At 49.8% G+C, this 17,059-nt stretch overlaps 1 protein-coding gene across 2 annotated transcripts in view; it reads left to right on the top strand.

The window, feature by feature from the left end:
- Positions 1 to 17,059, top strand: part of FRMD4A (FERM domain containing 4A) — a 223,853-nt gene that overhangs the window by 68,127 nt on the left and 138,667 nt on the right. The window contains exon 1 of one of the 2 annotated variants that reach the window (XM_086745347.1): positions 4,395 to 4,525. The exons of the other annotated variant lie outside the window; for it this stretch is intronic. The gene's annotated coding sequence lies outside the window, so the exon portion shown is untranslated. Of the gene's footprint in view, positions 1 to 4,394; positions 4,526 to 17,059 lie in introns of those variants that run through there. 2 annotated transcript variants of the gene reach the window in all.

Raw genomic sequence — 17,059 nt, 5'->3', positions numbered from 1 at the left:
ACTCCAGAGAATTTGCAAAATTGCAGAAGTTTCTTGAAAAAAAGGACTCTTGCTACTGCTGCTGAATTATGGCTAGGAAATTTAGAGAGGAATGTGCATGAGGCAAACGCTTTTTTTTTTTCCTGAAAGGATGCTGTTGAGGAAATCTGAATTATTGTGTATATGTCTGGGAGAGGAAGACAAGGAGAGCAAACGCTGGGTGGCACAAGGCATTGCCTCTGGATTGCAACACAGACATCCTTCTGCAGGCTTTAATCCAGCCGGTGAGGGCTTCAGCAGCTGTTTCGCTGAGGCAGCAGTGAGCCCTGTGTGCATTATGATGCTCCATCAGGCTTGGTGTCCTCCTTGGGATGGTGGTCACAGCTTTGGTGGCCTTGTGGCTACCAGCACCTAGAAGGTCATCCAAAGCTGTCCCAGGTATGGACACACCAGTCCCAGTAGTGTACTCCTGCCCCATGGGGTGGTGCCCCCCGTTTATTAGCTCGATTTCCCACACACTGAGTATCCCTGAGTGCCATCCTGCACCCACGTGTGTTTGCCCATCTGTGAAATGAGGCTGGCAGCTCTCCTCTGCTTCACAGGAGTGCTGCAGGGATCAGTTAACTTTGGCTGCAGAGCTTTGCAAGGGATGCTGTGTAACTGCAGACAACTGTTACTCTTCATCCAGGAGACATTTTAACGTCCTCTGGTGCCCCAGCTCATTGATTTACCTGAAGTGGGCAAGTGAAAGCTGGAAGGAAGTATATGGGTGCTAAAAGCATGATCTTCCCCTTGGAGGCTTTGCTAGGGACAGCATTTCTCAATCTTCTGCCTCAAACAGGTTTTCTTATTGTTGCAATCTGCAGCTGCTCTGCAGGTTCTGCAAATGTTGGTCTATACCCTCCACAGACCCTCTCTCTTCCGCCTCGCTACGCTTGCAGCTCAGGGTACCACCCTGCTAGCAGTGAGTCAGCCCAGAGCTGGCTCGGACGTTTCAAGGAAAGAGGTGTGCAGTGAACAGTGAGAAGGTCTGGAGCAGACTCCTTGTCTAGTTCTGGGGGAAAAAAACTCTTTCTGGTTGAACTTTCACGACGAACTCTTGGCAAGGACAGTCCTTCACTCTCTTTCCATGTTATAAGAAACAAACCCCGTTTCTATGTTCTTTGTGAGCACCATCAGGTACCTAGAGGATGTTACCTTCACTCAGATGAGTAGTTTATTTTTATTACAAATGTTGGATCATGAATTAGAGGATTAAGGAAATGTAGCAGGAATATATCCCATTATAGTAGAAAATTTTAACCCTTTGTACCAAACCATATTGTCCTTTATTTTGGGAGAGTGTTGTGCATGTGGTCCTGGATGGGTAGGAAAGGTCATGTCCTTACAAGGGATCTGAACAGGATGCAGGTTGTGGTTTCACAAGTGTGATGATCCAGTCTTTCTGCATGGTGGGGCTCAAAGGCTGCAGAGGTGCTGAGCCATTGCCCCTGGGAAACCCAGGAGCTCCCCATCCATTTCTACCCCAGTTTCCACGACATGAAACCTGACAGTCAATTTGTTCGTGACTCGGGTCCTGCCCTGTGACATAAACCAACTGATGTGCCAAGGATGTTGAAGGACATCACTAGGATCACACAGTAATGGAATGCTCTTTGGGCACATCTGGTAGACAACCCCACCATAATACTGGACAGGAGAAAGGGTGCTTTCCTGGTGTCTCCAGACCACCCGAAAACTCATGCCTCTTTTTCCAGGCTTTGTGCCAAAGGAAGAGACTGAGCTGTTGTAGGGAGCCTGTAATTTCAAGCTAAGTCTAATGAAACTCCCCACACCTGCACTGAAAGCTGAAAATTGCAATTCTGGGCAGAGTGGACCTTGCTTTCCAGTTTTTGCTACCATGCGTGAAGCAAATTACTTTCCAATCTCTGTCACTGCTTCTTTAACCCACCAAGCAAGTTCTTTTATCGCCAGCTGAATAATGCCGCACCACACCCCGGCTCTGCTCTGGCTTTGGAGGCAGATCCTGCCAGAAGAGGATGAGTTACCTGGAAGGGCAACATGTGCCATGCAGCGGTGGGTGGGGAAATTGCCTTGAGGCTTTGCTAGTTGAAGGATCTTCCTAGCCCACAGGCAAAGTCCGTTGCCTTGGCATATTCCTGTAGAGCAACAAGCACAAGCAGGCACCTGCATGGTGAGTGCACCTTTGAAGCAGCTTCACCTCCTATTTCGGTGAAAGACAGCCTGGGAAGTTGATTTTTCATTGCTAGTCCTGAGCAAGTTTCAGGGTGGCCAAGACTGAGGTTTACATTTACCCTTCTTCGCCACCGCCACTGAAGATGGTAGAACCTGCTTGAGATATGTTGTGACCTCCGTTGAAGGAAAAGAGCAAAACAGAATTTAGGAGGCAACTGGAAGTTTTACCCCTCTCTGAAATTATGGGTTTAACATTCCAGGAGGTTTTGAAGTTTGTGTTTTGGTGGTTTGTCCCTCAGGGATGACAGATCTAGGGGTGGATTAGATGTGCCCAGAAAACCCCAAGCTTTACCTTTGCAATGTAGCTGAGGTCCCTCAGCTTTTCCTGGGGCAGAGATGGGGATATTTGCTGCCTTTTGTCACTGTGTCCTGACCTTGAGATTACATCCAGGGCAGACTTGGGCCACCTCAGCCTCTTGCTCTTAATGCTCAGCAGCCAAAGGCGGGAACTGCCTCTGTATTTATCCCCTTAACCAAAGCCAACCCTTTGGGTGGAGCGAGCTGATTAGGTGAACCTGCCCACGGTTGCAAGCGCAGCCCCGTTTTTATAATGTCTGTGCCCTTAAAGACAGGAGAGGTAACTGTGCCTGTGCTCTAGTATTTGGCTATTGTACCCAATAGCCAAATTGTATGTACCCAATACCCAATAGCTCTAGTATTTGGCTATTGTACTTTGGCTGCAGCAGACTAAACGCAGGAACAGCCCCAGCTAAAATCAGGCATCCCGTTCATTCACCACCACCATGTTGGGAGAGCGGGAAAGATGGGGAGAAACTCTTCAGCAGGGCCTGCTGCGATAGGACAAGGGACAATGGTTTTAAAATAAAGGGAGGTAGATTCAGGATATTAGATATTAGGAAAAAAATTTTTACAGTGAGGGTGCTGAGGCACTGGAACAGGTTGCCCAGAGAGGTGGTGGATGCCCCATCCCTGGAAACACTCAAGGCCAGGTTGGACAGGGCTCTGAGCAACCTGATCTGGCTGGAGACATCCCTGCTCCTTGCAGGGGGGTTGGACTGGATGGCCTTTAAAGGTCCCTTCCAACCCATTCTATGATTCTATGATTCTATTATCTTCCTACAGGGCAAAGGGGAAATTTCCTACCTCCTGCATAAGCCCCAGCTCCATTCTCATGAGCAGACTCGTGGTGGCATAAATGCCAACTAAAAACAAATGAAGGGAAGGGCTCACCTGCCCCCCTCCCCTCCCAAAGCAGACTTTTTCCCAGCCAGCCTGTCCCAGAGTGTGGCACAATGGCAACCTCAGGGTTTTACCTGGTGGGAACCCCAGTCCCAGAAAGAAAATACGGACGGGGAGGCAAAGCAGTAGCAGCAAGCCGGAGCTCTGACCGCAGGCCTCGTGGCGTGGGTGCTTCGCAATGTGCTTGTTTAAACCAAAAAAAAAAAAAAAAAAGGCATTTTTTTGAAGGCTCACACACGTTGTCCTTCTCGACTGATCTAATTATTGCATAGCAAACCCTTGCGTGAGGGATAACGCTGGCGCAGGCTGGAAGGATGCTGCATGGGCAGCATCTTCTGTTGGGGGATGTGCTTTTACACCATCACAAGCTGCACCCTTCTGCCAGCCGGGCGCACGGGGGAAATACCCGGCGGGGTCACGGGGTGCCCTCCAGCCCCACGGGTGCCTGGGGCCCTCGCTACCCTCCCCCTCCTCCCTGCCGGGGCTGCGTGGGCACTCGGAGCATCCCCGCTGCTCTCGCCCCTCTCCGTTATCGTCTCAAGGTGTTCACACGTGGGGTGGAGGGGGGATGAATGCCCCCCCACCCCCGCCTCCTTCCTCCCTCCCTCCCTCCCTCCCTCCTTCCATCCCTTCATCCTCCTCTCGGAGGCGAGGGGGAGCCCAGATGTTGGCAGGCCCGAGCCGGGTTCATCTGTTTCACATGACCCAGCGCCAACTGCCGCTCGCTGCCCTCCTCCCTCCTTCCTCCTCCTTCCTCCCCCTCCTCCTCCTCCTCCTCCCTCCCCCGGCTCCAGCCTCGCAGCGCGGCGGTGGCCGCGCAGGAACCGGGCTCCGGGAGGAAGGGAAAAGGAAGGAGAAGGAGAAAAGGAGAGGTTACAGCATCCCGGCACGGAGCATGGGACCGCCCTAGGAGGGCCGGGGGGAGCGGGGGAGGGAAGCGGAGGGAGGGGAAAGGGCCGCGCCGGCCCCGCATCCCGCGGCGGAGAGGCGGGCGATGGATGCGGTGCGGTAGAGCCGCGGCCTGCGGGGATGCTCTCGTCCCGGGCTCGGAGCTGAGGGGCCGCCGGAGCCGCCGAGGCAGCGGGAGAAGGTAACGGGGGTCTTTGTCTGCCGAGGGGAGGGGAGGCGGGCGGGGGTTCCCCTTCCAGCCCCGGCCCCGCGGGGAAAGCCCAGCCGCAGTGTGCGGGTTGCTCCACGCCCCCCTCCCTCCATTTATCTCAAATGTGGGCAGCATCTGCTTTCTCTATCCTTTCCAAAAAAAAAAAAAAATAATAAAAACCACCCACCCACCCCCCCCGAATTTGGTGGGCGAGTAAGGGAGATGAGCTCGGCGGCTGGGATTTTTTTTTTAATTTTTTTTTTTTTTTTCCGGGAAAGAGAAGGAGAGAGGGTGTGGGGGAGAGAAGCCGGTGCTATGATTTCTTCCCCCCTCCACCCCGGCAGTCTGAATGCCTGTCCCCACTGACTGCTAAGATGGACCGCTCCTTCCCTTTCCAAATGGCTGCAGCAAGTTTCATGCAGAGCTGGGGGGCTTGGCCAAGGGGAAAGCCCCCGGCCTGGTTTTCCTTTCCCCTGTGCACTTTTTCCTAAATCAGGGGCAGAAAAGTTGCTACGGATCCAGGGCTAGAAAAGACAAATAAATAGCTCTGTTTCCAAACTGTGCCTGTCTGGGTGTATCCACACGCCTTGCAGACATGCTCCGCGTAAGGAGGGTTTCTCGGCCGCATTGTTAGCCCGCTCACTGCTGGGGAGGGCAGAAGAAAAGTTGTTTCAAGCCTCTACATAAAATTTCCAGGAGAGACAATTGTTTCTAATAATAGCCCTGGCAGCGGTTTAGCCATACAACATACACAGATGCGGGAGCAAGCTAGCAAATCTCCTCTCCTAGGCAAGCCAGGTCACAGGGAAAGCTGAACTCCCAGCTTGTTGGTTTGGTTTGGGGTTTTAAAACAGTGTCCTGAACAAAAAACCTGGCACCGCTAGCCCTTTCTGCCGAAAAGGGGGTGTGGTGCCTGTGCCGTGCACCGTGCTCCACAGGCACGGCTGAGCTGGGCTTTCCCAGTGCCTTGGGTAGCAAGAGAGGGTGAATACCAGCTCTGCCCAGTGCCAGATGGGTATCGGGGTGTCTCGGACTCAGATATCTCTAGATTGGCCCCCAGGGTCTGATGAACATCCCTTGTTCGTGCATGGAGGGGGCCATCACCAGCGTGGGTGTCTGTGCCATTTTCCCTGCCTAGAGTTGCCTGCCAGGCACCAGAGAGCTCTCACGGAGCTAAAACTCTCAGCCTGATCCCCTTTCTCCTTGCTGCCATGGCAGAGGGCCCGGCAGGAGGCACATCACTTGACCCCACGATGGTGCACCACCTCGGCTTGGTGGCTCACAGCTGCTTGCCTTGACCTTCCTGGCACAAGTTACCGGTAGCTTATCCTCTTCCAAATATCAGTATTTTTAAGGAGATTTTCGGTACCAGTGCAAGGCAGGGATGTGCCATGTGCTGCAGGAGGGAGAGCTGCTCGTGGAGGGTGTAGCTCTGAGTGAGGGGGGCTGTGGCAGAAGCCGTGGGGAGCCAAGAATATATTGCTTCTTGGCAGCAGGGCTGGAACTAGATGATCTTCAAGATCCTTCCAACGCAAACCATTCTGTGATTCATTCTGTGGTTCTATGATATTTCGAAGGGTCTTCAGCTCAGCACCACCTCATGCTGCTGCTAAGGTCAACTGTGTCTCTCTGAAGACCAAAAAGGGTGAAGGAGTTGGCAATGGTCATCCTTCACACTGCAAGTGGCCCCATCCAAATCAGTTCCCACAGTGGAAATAAGTGTGGCAGTGGGGCAGAGCATGTGGATTTATGCACATGTAAAATAAACATTTCATTGTTAGATTTTTTTTTTAAATGCCCAGGCTAGAAATACAGAATTTCTGCCATTATTTGAGCATAGATACACTAGTGAGCCACTTGTAACCCTTTGGGGCAAGCTACCCATTTCTCCTGGTAGATGGTTTCTGGTGGTCCCGTTGTCTTGCATCTGAATTGGTTATTGCATTAAAAATACAAGTCAATATTTGGTGATACCTGTGGTCACAGCATTGAAACTCTGGAAGCATTCAACGTTGGATGGGGCTCTGAGTAACCTGATCTGGTTGGAGATGTCCCTGCTTCTTGCAGAGGGGTTGGACTAGATGGCCTTTAAAGGTCCCTTCCAACCCAAACCATTCTATGATTCTATGATTGGGTCACTCAGCCGTATGGCCAATGCAGATTCACTTGGTGCAGAGACCATCTTCCACAGAGATTGTGTCAAATTGTTTAGCCGAGTCAAGAGCTTTGGTTTGTGCGTTGGGTGTTGTTAGTAGGGATGTAAGACTGGGAAAGCCTTCCCAAGTCACCGAGTCTAGTCTCACGTATCACAGGTAATTACCGTCATACCTATCCCTACTGTTACTTGCTGTGTGAGTATCAGCAGAAGGTTTGAATGCAGCTTAACAGATGGCAAAGGCAAAGTAAAACTGTGTGGTATGGGTGGGGGAGAAAAAGCTGTATGAAGCAGAATTTGAAAGGGGCTGGTGAGTGACTGGAGTCTCAAGTCCCAGTCTGGTAGGACTGTGAAGGAGAATTTGCATTGTGGGAGGGGGAGACACAGAGGGAAGGTATAAAAGGAGCGTGTTCATCCAACACCAACCACACGTGTGGTCAGGGCTTAGCCCCCTGAAGATGCACAGTGAGGCACAGTGAGGCACAGTGTGCCCCACCTCTTGTGAGCTAAGCAGGGCTGGGCTGGATCGCTGGGACAAGTAAAGGCTGCTGGCAGGCACGGGGCCGTGCTCGCGCTCAGCTCTCAGGGACCCTGGCTGCCTTTCTTTCAAAACCCACTAGGTTTGAGGCAGTCAGTACTCCTGTGCCTCTGAACTGCACCCAAAATCTCCTTTGAGCTGGGAGCCATCCTGCAAATGCCCCACCTCTTGGGAAGCTGGGGGGAGGCAGTGCTGTGGGGTGAGCCATAAGAGCAGGCGACGGTGGCTCCCCGAGGTCCCCATGCTTCATCACAGGATGGGTCAGCTGGGGTGCACAGCTGGATCCCAAGGTCACTCAGCAGCGCCAATCTCCAGTCATCCTTGCTGGCATGCTCCTTCCAGCGGCTGGAGATGCGGATTGCCCTGCAGACCCAGTGCAAGCAGAGCACAGCAGCCCAGCAGGCAGCAAGGTCTGACAAGGTTAAGCTGCGGTTGAATTGCTTGCAAGCCTCCTCTAACTCCAAATCCCAGTTTGTCCCAGCCTCTCCCAGGCCAAACGGTTCCCTAAAGTGGCAGTGGATTGCCCAGCGTGGCCTTGGGGACCACTGCATCTGATAGCATCCCCTGATATTTCTGCTTCTTACAGTTTTTTAACAACTTAATCCTCAGCCCTCCCATAAATTTCAATAAGTGCTGTTTCCTAGAAAGCCACAAACAAATATTCTGAGGCTGCACAATGAGTTGCGGAGCCTTTGTCTTCTGCTCTGGAGATGAATCCCAGTAAGGACCAAAAATGACTTTACTTTTCTCTCTGATGTGACACTAAGAAGTTGTCCCAGCCAGATATTTGATCAGCTCCGAACTTCTAGGAGCAATTTCATGTTGATGAATCGCAGACACGTAGGGTTTGATCCTACATCTTTCTGCTCCAAGTCACCTTTGCGCTCCACCTACTCACAGGTCGATGGTGTGAAGGCTTATTCCTTTCCGACATTGGGTTCTAGTAGGCTGCCTGCCAAAACAAGTAGTAGAAGAGCCTGATGTTCCTCCACCTCCCAGAGCATCCCTGCTTCATGGCTGTGTTATGCTTCCCTGTGGGCCCATGCACAGTGTCAGGTACCCTGGGTGCATCTCTACGGGGTGGGGTGGGACTTCAGCCCTTGCCCAGCCTTAGCGCGCAAGGGAAACCAGGGGAGCAGGGACCATCTGACTTCCAGTCCAGTTAACGATGTTCTTGCTTACAACCCCCTCTGCCTCCTTCCCTAGCAGATACACCGTCCTTCTGCTCTTTTCCTGAGCTGCTGTGTGAAGTTTTCATATGGTGTTAAACAGTTGCTGTGTCCCACCCTCAAGAAAAGATCACTAGTGGGTAGCAAAATGACCTTTTCATCTGCACTGGTGGAATGTGGTGTGACCTAGTGCAGTCATCTTTGGGAAAAGTCTTTGAGGGCAGAAAAAAAGGGAGGCAAGCTGACTGGTTTTTTACTTAAATTCGCTGTAAAAGGGTCCAGTGAAAATCTCCTAGAAAGCTACAAACCAGAAAGAGGTTGATATTCCCATTTTGGCTACAGAAATCCTTTGTGCATACACTTCCACATGTAACGCGTAACATTTTGACAATGGCTGTCGGGCTTGCCAACCCGCAAGGCTCAGTCTCTGTGTTATATATTTTTTTTTCTTAGAAGTTCCCAGATCTCCCAACCAAAATAAATCCACCCTTGTTTGGGTTTCCTGACCGCGTGGGATCGAACGTAGCTGCAGCCGTACCACACACGCTGCAAGTGCTGTTCGCGTCCCGTCCATTCAAGATGAAAGATTTCGTGCCGGGAAGGGCTTTGCAGATAGCGGAGCTGGCTCTGCTGCTTTCCCACCGGCTTTATGGAGGACAGGCTGGAGGTGGAAAGCTGCTGCATCAAGCGAGCAGCTGGGAAAGCCAGTACAAAACCTGAAGCTGAAACTCAGTGCCTGTCCTGGAGAGGGAGGCATGGACTGAGCTCTTTCCACCTTTAAAAATCAGTTTTGTCCTTGCTTTCTGTGGATGGTATCTCTCCTGGCTATCCTCAGGTAGGGTCTTGGGAAGATGTCCATCATCTCAACATGTGTGTGCTTGTGTACCACCACAGTGGTACCAGGGAAATGGGGCACTCAGGGTGACATGGATGATTTAGGGGACGTATAATCAGGTACAGTGTGTGCTTTGTGCACACACTTTTGCAGCGTGGAAGCACACCGGAAAATAAATTTGGAAGGTAACTTCCACGGCCTTCTGCAATTCTGAACTGGAAAGACAAAAAACTGGAAAAAAAAAAAAAAGTACTGTCTGACATGGTCTGGACTTCCTGGGATGCTTTGCAGCCCTGCATGGGGTGGTGACACAGCCATCAAACGTATCACCTGGGCTTGTGCTGCAGGTGATGGGAGTGGGGTAGGAAGGAGACTTGTGCCTCACTAAGACCGTGGAGAGCTGGAGGAAAGCACTGAATCTGCTTTGCCCTTGCGTTGCACCATGGAAGATGCTTTCCGAAATGCTCTGGGAGTGCTGGTGGTGATTCTGGGGGCAATCTGCAAATCTAAAAGCACCGGGCTGTGTCCTCGCTTTCCCAGTCCTCTCTTGCAGGCACAGCCGATGGCGTGCGTGGCAGAAGGCTGCTTCAAAACTGGTAGCAAATCCTGGGAGCATAGAGCTCGGGGGTATCGGATCCAGCCACTGAGTTTGCAGACGTTGCGTCAGGCTGTTCGCTCTTCGCTTCCCATCCTTAACTCTTCCGCATCCATTCCGCACACTATTAAAGAGTTGGTGTGTCTTCCAGAAGGCAACATCTTTCCTCAGCTCATAAAAGGCAGAGGCGTCTGGTACAAAGACAGGCTCAAGTCGAGGCGTTATTCCAGGTTTCCCCTGTGCAGAGGTTTCGGGATGTCCGTATTTGTTGTGTTGTGAGGTGTCCTGATGCAGCGAGGACCCGGTCTTCCTGCACCAATAGCCAAAGCATGCTCAGTGCAGGTGATGCAAAGTCCTGGCATTACTCAGAAGATGAATGGGAGTATAAAAGCCCAGGTTATGTGTACAGGAGGCAGTTTTCCCTTGAGCTTGAGCCCAGAGTGGGGCTGGTCTTAGCTCTAGTCCTCACCAGACATGCGGGTGCTCAGCATCAGGAGCTATCATGCCTTCATGCTCCTCACCCATCCAGGTGCACAGGCAGAGCCCGTGGGAGATGTCCCAGTTCAGACGTCCCGAACACAGCAGGAGCAGAAACGGTCAAACCATATTTTTGCAACCAGGACCTATTTCTAAAAAAACCACCCGCATCTCTGAGGATGAGTCAGCCGCTTGTCGTTTGACTGTGCTCTGCATCTCACCCCATCCTTCCTCTGAAACCCCGCTGGGGGATGATGTCCACCCAGCACCGACCCCATCAGCTGCTGCAGCTCAGGCAGAACCGCTGGCGGCTGCCCAGCCCGGGCACCAGCCGCAGCCCTGGCTCTCAACATCAAATATATGTCAAACCCGCTGATTAGCAGTGGCTGGAAACAACCCGGTGACATATTTTTCCACTGGAAGCATATCACTTCTTAGAGTGTTATGCAAAACAAGAAGGAAAAAAAATATATTAACATTTTACATTTTTTTTTTCATCTGGAATGACTTTTGCAAGTGTGTTTTCTATTATGCATCACATATAACACCGCTCAGTGCTACCTATTGACCCACTGTGTTACAGAATATCTGAGTGATGCACTGCCCAGTGCCTTGGCTCCATTGATCAGGGCTATTACCGCTCACACCTACGAACGCTTGGCGATACCGTGGATACAAAACACTCAATGAGCACTAAAAGGACACTTTGAGCCTTAAATCTTAATTTGTCCTTTAAAAATATTTCACACATACTACTGCTCCCGCTGCCTTGGGTCACTTTGGTCATCTTCCTGTGAACCTACATTGATTTTTTTTTTTCTCCAGCAAATCACACTAGTTTCAGTAGCACATAAATCATCCTGTTCTCCTCTATAACTAAACCAAACCTCCTGCAAATGCTTTCCCAGAAGACTTGGATGCTCTCATGTAATTACCACCCTGTCTGCATGCACAAACGAGTGATATCTAGAACAGTTTGCTGAAAATATGCCATGTTTGAAGTGTGAAACTCTACAAAAAATTGATTTTTATGTATGTTTACAGGGAATTAAAAGTCAAATGTAGGAGAGATTAACAGACGTGCTAACATCTTTGGGGAAAAAAAAATAATAATCTATTGCTGTGTACTTTAGTGCCACGTGGTTGTTACGATGATGACTCACGGTGCTTGCCGCAGTACGTAGCAAGGAATGAACTAGAAGGTGACCAGGAGTCCCTGCAGAGAAGTTGGTGTGACTTATAAAAGCCTGCAGAGTCCATCATTAGTAAAAGATTGCCCTGGCAGATAATTTAGTTCCTCTTCCCTAAGACCATGCTGTGTCCTTTGTGCATAGCGAACAGAGTAAATACAGAGGTCTTCCAGAGGAAGCGAGACCCTCCCAGGATACATCATGGTTTTCTTGAAGCCTGACTATGCTTGAAAGTTGATGAAGAACCTGCCCCAGGACCATGCTGCTTGTCCTTGTCCAAAGACGCCAGAGATCTTTTATCCTCTTTCCCTCTGAGCATCCCATTTCAATTCTGCCGTTGATATTTATTTCCTTGGGCCGCATTAGGGACTGGCAACCCAAATGATGGATCACGGCCCTTGTATATAATGTGCAAACATGGGATAAAACTACAGAACTTGCCCTGAAGTGATTATTATCTGGAAAATAAGTTAATCCTAGGGGAAAAAAAAAAAGGAGAAAAACCTCACAAAATAAATATGTTCTTCACACAGTTTGGCTAAGATGAGTTAGCTCAGGAGAAGTTTGCATACAGGGCAAGTTATCTTGGGTGTTAAAAGTGGGAAGTTGGCCTCCAGGAAGATTGTCTACCTGTTGTCTTATTAACATAGACGTGAGGGGGCTTATTTTTTGCTATGTTTTTTGGTGATCGTGGCACTTTTGCAGCCTTTGGGCATCACTTTGGCATACAGATGGATAGCATAGTATGGATGAATAGTCCCACGTAAGGTGGGATGAGGCTGCAGGCTGTCCCAGCCATTCACCTTCCACTTCTCGTAGGATGTGACCCTCTGGTTGCAATGGTTCCACATGGATCAAGTGGTTTCACCACACTGCAAAATGCTCCTTAATGGCCAGTGCAAACCGCTTGTCATCTGCTCCATACGGAGTGATGAACAGGACTGCAGCTCTCCTCTCTCACCAGGACTTGTGGTCATCTTCAGGCAGGAGCTGATCTACCAGGTCTATGAGGCTGTGCAGGGAAGTCTGGCAGGAGAGGATGGAAACCCCATCCCCTGACTCAGTTAAACCTCATCTGCATGAAAGCGCTGACTGCAGGGAAGAGCCCCAAGCCGGTGGGAGGAGGAGCAGCTGGACGATTTCGATTGCACAATTATTTATTCATTATTATCATTATTAGGTGGGTGTCATTATTAGGTGGGTCTTCTCCCCAATATCTTGTGATAGGAGGAGAGGAAACGGCCTCAAGCTGCAGCAGGGGAGGTTTAGGTTGGATATTAGGAAACACTTCTTTACTGAAAGAGTGACCAGGCACTGGAACAGGCTGCCCAAGGAAGTGGTGGAGTCACCATCCCTGGAGGCGTTCAAAGAACATGTAGCACTTCAGGACATAGCCTAGTAGGCATGGTAGTGTTAGGTTGACAGTTGGACTTGATGATCTTGGGGGTCTTTTCCAACCTTAAAGATTCTAAGATTCTATGATTCTAAGAGCTCTGGTGTGTTCTTGACCTAAAAACGTTGGCCCTAAGCAGGTGCCCACGTTGAACCACCTGCACAACTGACCAGCTGAGTCAAGGTTTATCAAAACACACCTTTCCTGAGAAAGGAAGGGGTTGCAAATCTGTAAGGTTTAAGACATCTGTGGCCAGTGAATCCTGTAGACCAAAAATAATAAATAATACTGAAAACTGTGTCACCTCCCTGAGGTCAGCCTCAGCTCCAGAACTCAGAGGATGCTCTGACCAACCACAGCAAAGCTCCTGCACCCTCCACTCCTGCCTTGTAAATAACGGGGAAAATGCTTGGAAGCTGATATATTTTTAAGCTGGCAACTGGTTTATTTTCTGGCCAAGAAAGGGAGTGGAAAGTGTAACGAGGGTGAAAGAGTCAAATGTAGTGAAAAGTGTGCGTTGGGAATGCCTGCTTCTCCTGCATCAACATCAGAAGGCAGGGAGGGCATGAGATGTCCTGCTTCCCATTGTATTTGAAAAGATTTAGATCTGTATTACTTTTAAGAAAGAAAACAATACGTGACATAAACCAGCACAACGTCTGTTCTGGTGAGGAAGCTGGCCTGTCCAGGAAAGGACTTTCTTATCTCAGGATATAAGTGAAATCAGGCCTCCGAGGCCGGCCGCTCTCAGAGCGGTGATTTAGGCGTCTGCCGGGTAATACCCTGGTTGGTTTAAAATGCGGCGTCGGAATTAGATTTAATTCTAACTACATGGCTCAAGCGCCGAGTGTTTTGAGGTTAAGACGCGGTGTTCTCAGCTTTAAAGTTCGCCTGAGAGTTATTGCTTGACATTGTAAATGGACTTACGGACCGTAGGAGACGGTTTTTCATTTCAGCTCTGATACAGTAAGCCACTTAAACACTTGCTTATGTCACATTGAAATAAAAGGGATTTATGGGCACAGCTATGTGCTTTGCTGAATCAGAGCACTTTTGCTGAGCGCTCTTTAGAGGAAGCATGAGAAATAACCTGTGCAGATGTCCTCGGGTGATGCGGGAGCCCAAGTAAGGCTGGAAAGCACTGCGCGGAGGAAGCGAGGAGCCCCTGGGCAGGCCAGGAACTCTTTTGTCGTCTCTCAAGACAAAACAGGGAAGTAACCAGGTCACTCAGCCTTTAGCTCCCCTTAATCTTTATCCCATCGCTCCCCGTCAGCACGCAGACAATGGCTGGGTCGCACCTTTCACAGTGTGCTTCTGCCGGGGTGACACCGTGGCTGACACCGTCCCACCTCCTTTCTCAGGGAGGACTCTTGCCTTCTAATTACTGAAGCTGTTGGGTTTTTTTTTTCCCCTCTTCTGGCAAATGAGCATTTGCAGAACTGATCGCAGCATCTTAAAGCATATATCCCCTGCGCAGATCTGCCATGCGTTGAGTCATGTCAAGGTCCTCTAAGGGACAGCAGCACTCCCTCCCCACGGGACAGGAGAGGGTTTTAAGAGCTGTATCTGTTACCATGGTTTCGGCAATTTCATCTCCATTCCCTAGCCCATGGATAAGGACACTGATTTTTCAAGGAGTGGGATAGAGTCACAGGTACAGCCAAAGGCCATGTACATGATACGTTCCTCTGGTCCTACCAAGCCTGAGGGAGATGCTGCATCATTATCAGCATATATTTTCTGGCCATTCAATCCAGCTATGGACCGTGCCTGTATTTCACAGAGCCTCAGAGCACTTCCACAACAGCGAAACCCACACTGCATTAGAAGCTGGAGTCTGGTTATGCATCAGCCATCGGCTATTTCTCTTCACATTGCCACTGTCCACATCTACAGCATCTTTCCTGGGCCCATCTTTTCAGCTCCAAAGCTCCATTTACAATGGAATTCCCTTCCTAAAAACAATGCTCCTATTTCTTTGAATATGCAACATCTTCATTCTCCTACAGAAATACTGCTAGAAGATAGCAGATGCCTGAGGATACAGCTCGGACATCCTTCCTGGGGAAAAAACAACTGGCTTACGACAACCTCTCGTGCTCCAGAGCACCACATAGCTTTTCCGATCAGAAATCATCGTATGAACAAATCTGAATGGCAGAAGCGCTGCCTAATAAGTTCCAACACATCATAGTGAGAAACATTGGTACTTCTGTACCAGCTTATTTCAGAAAGCTCAGTCTGTGGTAGATACTGTTCCACTGACCTTTACAGACAGGGCAGGCTATTCAGACCCACAGTCCCTATGCCGGGAGCCTTCTGCCAAATTAAAATAATTTTTCTCCCTCTTGAAAAAATGATTACAAATGAACAGATGAACCGGATTTGCACCAATGGTCATTTCACTCCTCTTTTTCAGGGCTTGCTCCCACTGAGTCACAACCAAAGAACTACACAAACGAGCAAACCCTGAGGGCAGGCTCCTCTGGGCAGAGCTTGCCTGCTCCTCAGCTTCCCAGCCAGTGCTGGTCCCCTCCCGACCACGCACAGAGCCAGCTGTGGCCACGTGCCCTCTCCCCAGGTGCCCATGCAAGGATTGGTGACGTGGCTCAGCTCTTTGCACACTCAGCCATCTTCATCCCAGTCACCATGGGTGTTATTTATTAGGCGCTGATACAGACCAGCGACTGAGGAGGATGCTCTGCAAACACACGGTATAAAAAAGAAAGGGTGTCCATTCCTCCAGGATCTTGAAGTGTGCGAGTAGGACAGGAGATGACAGATGGACACAAGCAGGGGAAGAGATGGTGCTGGTCAGTGAGGCAGACAGCTGCTTGCTAGACCGGCCCCAATTCAGCAAAGTGAAGTGCTGCCGCACGCACAAAATAAACTGTGAGGACATCAAAACCACACCACTTCTCCTCTCTCTCCCTCCCTACAAGCTTAGGAGTAGCCAGGATGAGAAGGCGGTAAGAAGTGGTCAAGTGGGAGCAGGATGTTTAATCTAACAGTTTATTGTAATCAGCGAGCTGTCATCTCTCCTTATCTCCTTTCAGCGGGTCTGTCCCAACAGCGGACAAAGCAACACAGATTTTTGTGTATTCAGCACAGCAACTGCCTGCCATGCAAGCAGTAAGCATTTAGGAAATATTCCACCTCCAATCATAATTTCTGATTTGAGTCACGGAAGAATACGCTGCATTCCTCTTTATTTCTGCAGCCACCGGCTAACGAAACGTGCCGCGGATATTTATAGAACTGCCGTTGTAAATAGCATTTGCATTTGGTTCCTTTGAGTTATCTAGTGTGACGGCGCTTTCACCAGGAGGGTTTTTTCGTTTTGAAAGGGAAAAGTTCCCTTTGGAGCTGTTTCCTCCCATCGCCTTCACTGTTTGTGTTGGATGGAGCCTTTCTGCGGGCAGTTGCTGATAATTTAGTGACGAAGTGACGGGCAGGAGGAGATTAGCTGAGCACGGCGCAGGTTTTTGGGTTGTGTCACAGACAGTTTACAGGATTCTCCGAGACAATGTTTGCAGTTACAGCGAAGATGAATAGAGAGGAGGGCAGCCATCAGAGCAGTTCATGCCGCAGAGCAAAACAACCACCAGCCTGCCTTCCCTAGGAAACTTATTGTGTAAATATTTGGGTAGGAGCCTCCAGAGGAGATTTAAAGTCTTGTGATAAAGGTAACCAAAACGTCCTTTCCTTGAGAAAAGCAGCTATGAGCTGGAAGGTCCCGTGAGTAACCACGAGAGAGATTTCCTTTCTGTAGCATCCCTGTATTAGAGTGAACAAGGGTGGATGTCAGGTTTTGTTGTCACTGATGGATCTCAAAGCATTTTGCAAAGGAGGTCAGCATCAGTTTTCCCATCCTCAAGGCGCAGAAGCCAAGGAGCAGAGAAAGCACGCATGCCTTGTGTATGATCATCTCTCCTGGACACAAATCCAGCACCTCATCCACACAAACGCGTTCCTTCAGATCTCCACGTGCCTTACAAGCACCATCTGTGTTTGCATATTGGAGATATATTATCCCTCATCTTTACACACTCATGTACATAAATGACAGAGCTTTTTAAAAGCGCTGGTGTTCAGCTCTTCAAGTGCTGAAGAGGTCACGCCGTACGTGCAGGCACTAAAATGAGTGGCAGATTTTCAGAAAAATGTGACGCA

The sequence above is a fragment of the Chlamydotis macqueenii genome, chromosome 1 (genome assembly GCF_036417535.1).
Source record: "Chlamydotis macqueenii isolate bChlMac1 chromosome 1, bChlMac1.mat, whole genome shotgun sequence".
NCBI lineage: Eukaryota > Metazoa > Chordata > Aves > Otidiformes > Otididae > Chlamydotis > Chlamydotis macqueenii.
Note: the sequence above shows the minus strand (reverse complement) of the source record. Positions and strands in the feature narration are given on the sequence as shown.